Below are 6,839 nucleotides of genomic sequence, written 5' to 3'. Positions count from 1 at the left end.
CACACACACACACGAACAAACACATGGGTTGACCATACACAAGTTTACTTTCATGTGGAAGACAGACATCACTGTCATCATCTCACTTTTTGAGACAGGGCATCTCACTGTTCTTAGAGCTTCCCGGACTAGCCTCAGTAGTGACACTACTATTACAGATCCATGTCCCCAGGTCTGGCTTTTTACATGGGTAATGAGGATCCAAACCAGGTCTTTATCATTTTCCAACAGGGATTTTACTGACTGAGTCATGCTCCAGATTCCAAGACCAGTTTTGACAAAGCTAAACAAAGCTCCTAAAGCATCTGAGTACCATCTTAAATGATCTTAAGCTATCATGCCTTTGGGAAAAACTGGTCAACAAATATGATTATAGGTAGTTACATATTTAGTCTTATGAGAATCATTTCAACATCTTAAAATATTCTTTTTGTCAAAAGTGAGTTTCTTGGTCTAAGCCACATTCAGAGAGTTCATTACAAAGAAGAGGAAGGGCCCCAGGAACATTGGGACCTGTTCTGTTGTTTGCCTAAACCACCTTCTGATACCTCCCTAAAATCTTCAGATTTATTTGTGTTTTCTCCCATTTAGAACGTATAACTGAATAGGTGCAGGCTGATGGAGAAGGTTAAATATGTTCTGTGTATAAAATGCTTTGGTGGCAACACTCCCATTCCTGAATTTGATTCCCAAGTTCCCTCTATGATTTCAAAAAAAAGTAGATTGAAGTGTAGTCTATTCAAAAGTAGGACAGTTCTGTGCCAGTTGAAACTGATTACATATTAAATTCTCCAGCATTTCTAAGAGAAAACAGCTTTGAATAGAGATAAATTTATTCATTCTTGTTAATGTGTAGATAATCTTCCAGAACACTATTTTTAGGACAATAGATAAAAATACTCTAGTTTCTCTATTGTTCTTGAGAATCTATTGGTTGTATATATGTATTGGGGTGTGTATGTGTGTGTGATATTTTATATAAATGTTTACAGGAATAAGAATAAGAATAAATATATATTTAATGGTATTCAATAATAAATGGCAGATAAACACATTAAAAATGGCAGTTTCCAGGTCAGATCCTTGTTTGAAATCAGAATATCTACGCAAGTGACTAGTCCCAATGAATAAGTTGGTTCAGTTCAGGTTTCCAATTATAAATCTGGTACTATAGATACAGAAGCAAGAGGATTACGAGTTCATGGTCACCCCAAGATACATGCAAAGACATGTTAAGGAAAACAAAACAAAACAAAATTGTAAAGCAAACAAGTAAAACCCAAGGGAAATTTTAAAACACATTTAATAGAGAAGTGGTGGTCCTGGCAGTCATGGCCCTAGTCATACGTGCAGAATAATTGCTGAGTTCCTACAAACTGAGACACTTTTAGGAAAAACTTCAGTGTTTTGGAGCTGCATATTCTGAACCAAACTAAGATGCATATTGTGTCAAGGAAAGCACCACCTTTTCACCTAGGAGAAGGTTTTTTTTTTTCACAGACCAGGCTCTCATCCTATTTGTCACCATGAGCTTGGTGAGCCAATGCTAAGAACTGAAACCCTGTTCTCAGCTAAGCTCAACAGGGCCTCTAATGTTCAGTAAATCTTCCTGTTCACTTTATTGAAAATCACTAAAGAAGACTCCCAAGGAAAACTGAAGTCTCCCCTTCCTTTGTAGTTCAACAGTAACAGTGCCCTTTGCCCTATATTATCAAACCATTTTAACTCAATGAGCATCATAATAATTATCAGTGAATGTAGTTCCTTTCAATTTAGAATACAAAGGTAAAGAAGCGTAGCCATTTGATATCTTTTTGATTGGCAACTTGTTCAACTGATGTGAAATATTAGTCATATATGGATTATTTTGGAAATAAAAGGGTAGATTGATACTAATTTCATGGATAATATGAAACAACTACTATTTGCCTTTCTCTGAAAGGAGGCTGGTCACACACATAAACATGAGGCATCTAAGCACCCCATAGAAGACAGGCTGACTTTCCTCCAACTACACTACTTTCAACTTCAAAGTTCTCTCCTTAGCATCAACTACATTATCTTGATAACTATAATTTCCTTTTCAAAAACATCTTAACTTAAAAAGAAAAAGGAAGTAATTTTCTGCCCACATGACTAGACCAGAAGACACTAGACAGGAGTTCAATAAAACCATTATAGTTTTTGTAATGAGATTAAATCAGTTCTTGATTGAAGTACACAATATACTTCTTGCCAAATCATATTAGGTCCTCCACAATCACCACCATTTTAGGGCAAGGGATATTACTGAAGTCAATTTTCCATTTTAAAAATGTTGCACTTTGACGAATCCTAAGTGCTTCAAAATACCTCCATAGAAGTCTTTGAAAAATATAATAATTTTTAAATAATAGGACAGTTTCACCAAGTCTTATAGTTGTTTTTATAATTTTAAATGCTAAAAACATATACATCATGAATGGTGATATTTCCTTCAATATCAGGCCATCATTTCACTGGCAGATTCCCTGTTATCCCAACACTGTACATATTTGTGGAGTATCTGTGATCTATAAACCCCAGAGTTTTCCCCCAAAGTAATATTTAAGATTGTTATTTTTAGCAATATAAAAGGATCCTTGTTGTACATAGTATTAGCCTTTTATTTAAATAAATAAGATTAAGACCTTTTAAAATTGTTGACTACCATATAGAATAAGAATGAATAAGAATATAGATTCAACCAAAATCCCTTGAATGTCAATATTATCATGGTTTTAACAAGACTACATTTTAAAAACAAATAAAATTCTGATTTATGGGGGAACTACTAGCAAATATGTATTTATATAGCATATTTTCCATTACCTGATAATTGCAACTTCCTTTAGACATCAAAACTTGGAGTAAAAAAATGCGTTATATGATTTCAAAATAAAGTATTTTGGAAATTCAGTTACATTTCTTCTTTCCTTCTGGTAATGTATGAATGGCATGTGTCAGAATCATATGCTGACTGAATCAAACTGAGGACAATGCTGATATGATTGGTTATTCTACAAGCAAAACCACATCTATAATATGTTGGGTGTGTAATTCCGTTTATGAGAAATGCACTGATGATCCCGTGAGGTTAATCTGGAAAACCAGAGAAAACAAGGAAAGTGGTGCTGGTAATTGAGCAAGTTCCTGAGGGTCAGAGTTCAGCTTTATTCTATAAAGCTCCATCGCTCTCTTTGTATTCAGATCGCTCATGCTTAGTGGCTGAGAACATTGAACATAGTCTTCTCTTTTTTATTTAGAAAAATACTTATCATGCAGTATATTTGGTCCTTTTACCCCTTACTCAACTTCTATATTCTCCCCACCTCCCTACCAATGCAATAGTATACACTTCCCTTCTCTCTCTCTCTCTCTCTCTCTCTCTCTCTCTCTCTCTCTCTCTCTCTCTCCCTCCCTCTTCCCCTCCCTCCCTTACTCCCTCCCCTTCTAAAAAGGCACACACACAAAAATAACATAAAATCAAAACAGACAAATAAAGAATACAGAAAACTACCAAAACAAAACAAAATGCCCACAAAAAGAAAATGACGTTACTTTCACACTGGCCAACTACTCCAAGGCATGGGGGATCCCCTAGAGCATGGTAGATATACTTAGTTACACTACAATAAAGAAAGATGACTTTTTTCTTTGCCAGTGCCTATCAATTGCAAATAGCTTCTTGGTTAGACATGGGACTTTCGAAAAAACTTCATGGAAAATTACAACTATAAATGCAGCCTAAAATATAAGCACATGTGGAAGGACTCTATATGGAGTCATCATATATTGGAGCAGATATTGCCATCACTAGACCTCCTATACCACCAAGTAAAACCTCTGGAGCCAGGAGTGAGTTACAGCTACATCTTGCTGATGCCTTTGGTAATTCCAAATATCACAGGCTATCACCAGAACAATTTACTGCTTGCCTTTTACAATCTGATGGTAAGACCGTACTGTTGAAAATAACACTTAACTTATACCATCAAACATGGAGAACTTGAACTTGTCCCCAACTAGAAATTTGTTAGAAGAGATAAACACAGGTGAGACACTTTGGAATCTTTCACATCCATATTAATGACAGTAGCAAACACAAGTTTCACTGTGTGGAGCACAAGAAAACTCACTTGAAGACTAGAGGTCCCAGCACCAGTCAGTAGATCCTTCTTCAATACTATAACAAGCTGACTTTTGTCTCCGTGAAAACTATCGAGAACAGAAAAAGGGCTTCTGGATGTAATGCTACCTCTCACTTTAGATTAAAGTAGAATTGGTTTTATTTCATTCTGTAATGGCCTCACGGTCTTGAGACACATCTTTAGTAAGAAGAAAATTACCATTTTTAAAGATCTGAGCACTGTCATCATTATTTGTAAACATTCTGTCTAAACTCCACCCCACAGTTACCTGGCAATAGCCAGGTATGCCTGACTCACTATAAAAGGGGCTGCTTGCCCTCTGACCCTCTCCTCCTCACTCTCTTGCTCTCTTCTTCTCTTACCCTTTTCCCTCTTTGTTCCTTCTCTCCCCATTCCTCTCCCCTGTCTCTCTCCATATGCTCATGGCCAGTCTCTCTCTCTCTCTCTCTCTCTCTCTCTCTCTCTCTCTCTCTCTCTCTCTTTCTCTCTCTCTCTCTTCCCCCTCCCCCCGCTCTCTTCCCCATGCCCCAAATGAACTATTCTATACTATATCTATACCATATTGTGGCTGGTCCCTCAGAGGAAAAGGATGCCTCAGCATGGGTGCCAAGAGGCACCCCCTTCCCCTACGCCTCCATAGAGCATATGCCCACTCTCTTTTTTTTTTATATATAAACACATCATTATTGCCAGCCAGCAAATATCTTTAGGTCAGTTGCCAGAGTTATTTCCTCCTTCAGACCTAAAGGTACTGAGAAGTTCATTCCCAAGTTCTATGGCTGGATTTCCTCTTGATAGTCTACAATTGTAGGAGGGTTTTCCCTTCCGGGGTATTTGACCTGAATACACTGCCATCAATTCTCTCAGCTTCAGCTCTCTGCTCCTTATCTTGGTTTGGATGGTCTAAATTTTGTTGTTGTTGTTGTTGTTGTTGTTGTTGTTGTTGTTGTTATTGTTATTGTTGTTGTTGTTGCTGCTGCTGTTGTTGTTGTTGCTTGTCACTATGCTACAAGTAAAAAGAATGCAATACAATTTCTGATAGTTTACAGTCTGCAAGAATTAGAAATCTAAGTTGCTATTTTGCCTTTTATTAAAAAAATACATTGAGTACACTTCCTTCAGTGATAGCTTGACTTTTAGTCTATTTATTTAATTTTAACTTTCTTGTACCCAATCAGCCTAACCTCTTCACAAAAGACGATACTATACCTATTCATGTAACAAAAATCCATTGTAAGACAGAAGTGATAAAAAAAGAAAGAAAAAAAAAACGGAGTTTGCAAATTAGAACTAGAGATTTTTACCACCTTTAGTTAATGTTAATGCCTTTCTTACAATGCAGATCATTAAAATTCTTCACAATGCTTTTGGAACCAACAGTTGTGAGCATACTGTCAGCATTGCAAGCAAACATCCAATGTGAGTTTCTATTTTAATAAAAATCTCGATATGCACTTTATCATATATATTACATAAAATAAATGGGTTTTTCTAGAGTTCCTTTTTCCTCTCTATTCATAAATAACAGGATTACCAGTGAATGATTGATTGAGTGAAATACACTGCTGTTTACTTGACATGGGAATTTGCAATGAAAAGTGAAAGGGTTAAAAAAATAACTAGTATTTAGACTACTAAGAAAGTTTATGAAAAAATTACAAACTGCAAATTAGATAATTGACAGAGTTGTTATAAAACATAGTTCGCATGTTACTATTAAGGACAAACAAAAAAGAAGAAGTAAAATAAGAGGAAGTAGGGAGGAAGGGAGAAGGAGGAGGAAGGAAGAATGGGGAAAAGGAGGAAAGAGGAGGGAGGAATTGTGAGGAGTAGAAAGAGGAGGAGAGGAGGAAGAAGAACAACAAGAAGAAGGAGAATAGAAATATGGAGATGTGTTGAAGTTACCTGTGTAGGATAATCATGAAATTGATAGTTGTACCTGTCATTTTATAGAGCTGGGTTTTTTTGTTTTTGTTTTTTTGTTTTTTATTAACTTGAGTATTTCTTATATACATTTCGAGTGTTATTCCCTTTCCCGGTTTCCGGGCAAACATCCCCCTCCCCCCTCCCCTTCTTTATGGGTGTTCCCCTCCCCATCCTCCCCCCCTTGTCACCCTCCCCCCAACAATCTAGTTCACTGGGGGTTCAGTCTTAGCAGGACCCAGGGCTTCCCCTTCCACTGGTGTATAGAGCTGGGTTTAAGATATTATTATCCACATGTATTATCTTAAACGTTTTTGCAGCTCAGAGTCTCAAGTTTTTCGAACAGAAAAGCCTAAGTATTCTGGTTAGTACAGATATTTTTTTAATCATATACAAACTGAGCAAAGAGCAGTTTATAATTTATCTTAATATATAAAATATCCCCTTATGAGAACTTTCTGAATAAGCAACTAAATTTTAAAGCATTAGCTTAATAATATAATATATAATGCATAAAGATAAATATCTCATTAAAAAGATTAAAATTTCAAAGTTTAGAAATTATTTTAAAATGAAATAGATCATGTAACACTTTATAAGTGTCACATCAAAGAAAGTTTATCACAAATCCATAAGCAGTAGACTTGCTTTTTTATCATTTTTATTTCTTATTTTAATTATTTATATTCAAATTGATATTCTCCTCAGTTTTCCCCCAACAGACCCTCTAGCGCCTCCCCTGTCTCT

The sequence above is a fragment of the Rattus norvegicus genome, chromosome 3, assembly GCF_021556685.1.
Source record: "Rattus norvegicus strain SHRSP/BbbUtx chromosome 3, alternate assembly SHRSP_T2T, whole genome shotgun sequence".
Classification (NCBI taxonomy): domain Eukaryota; kingdom Metazoa; phylum Chordata; class Mammalia; order Rodentia; family Muridae; genus Rattus; species Rattus norvegicus.
Note: the sequence above shows the minus strand (reverse complement) of the source record.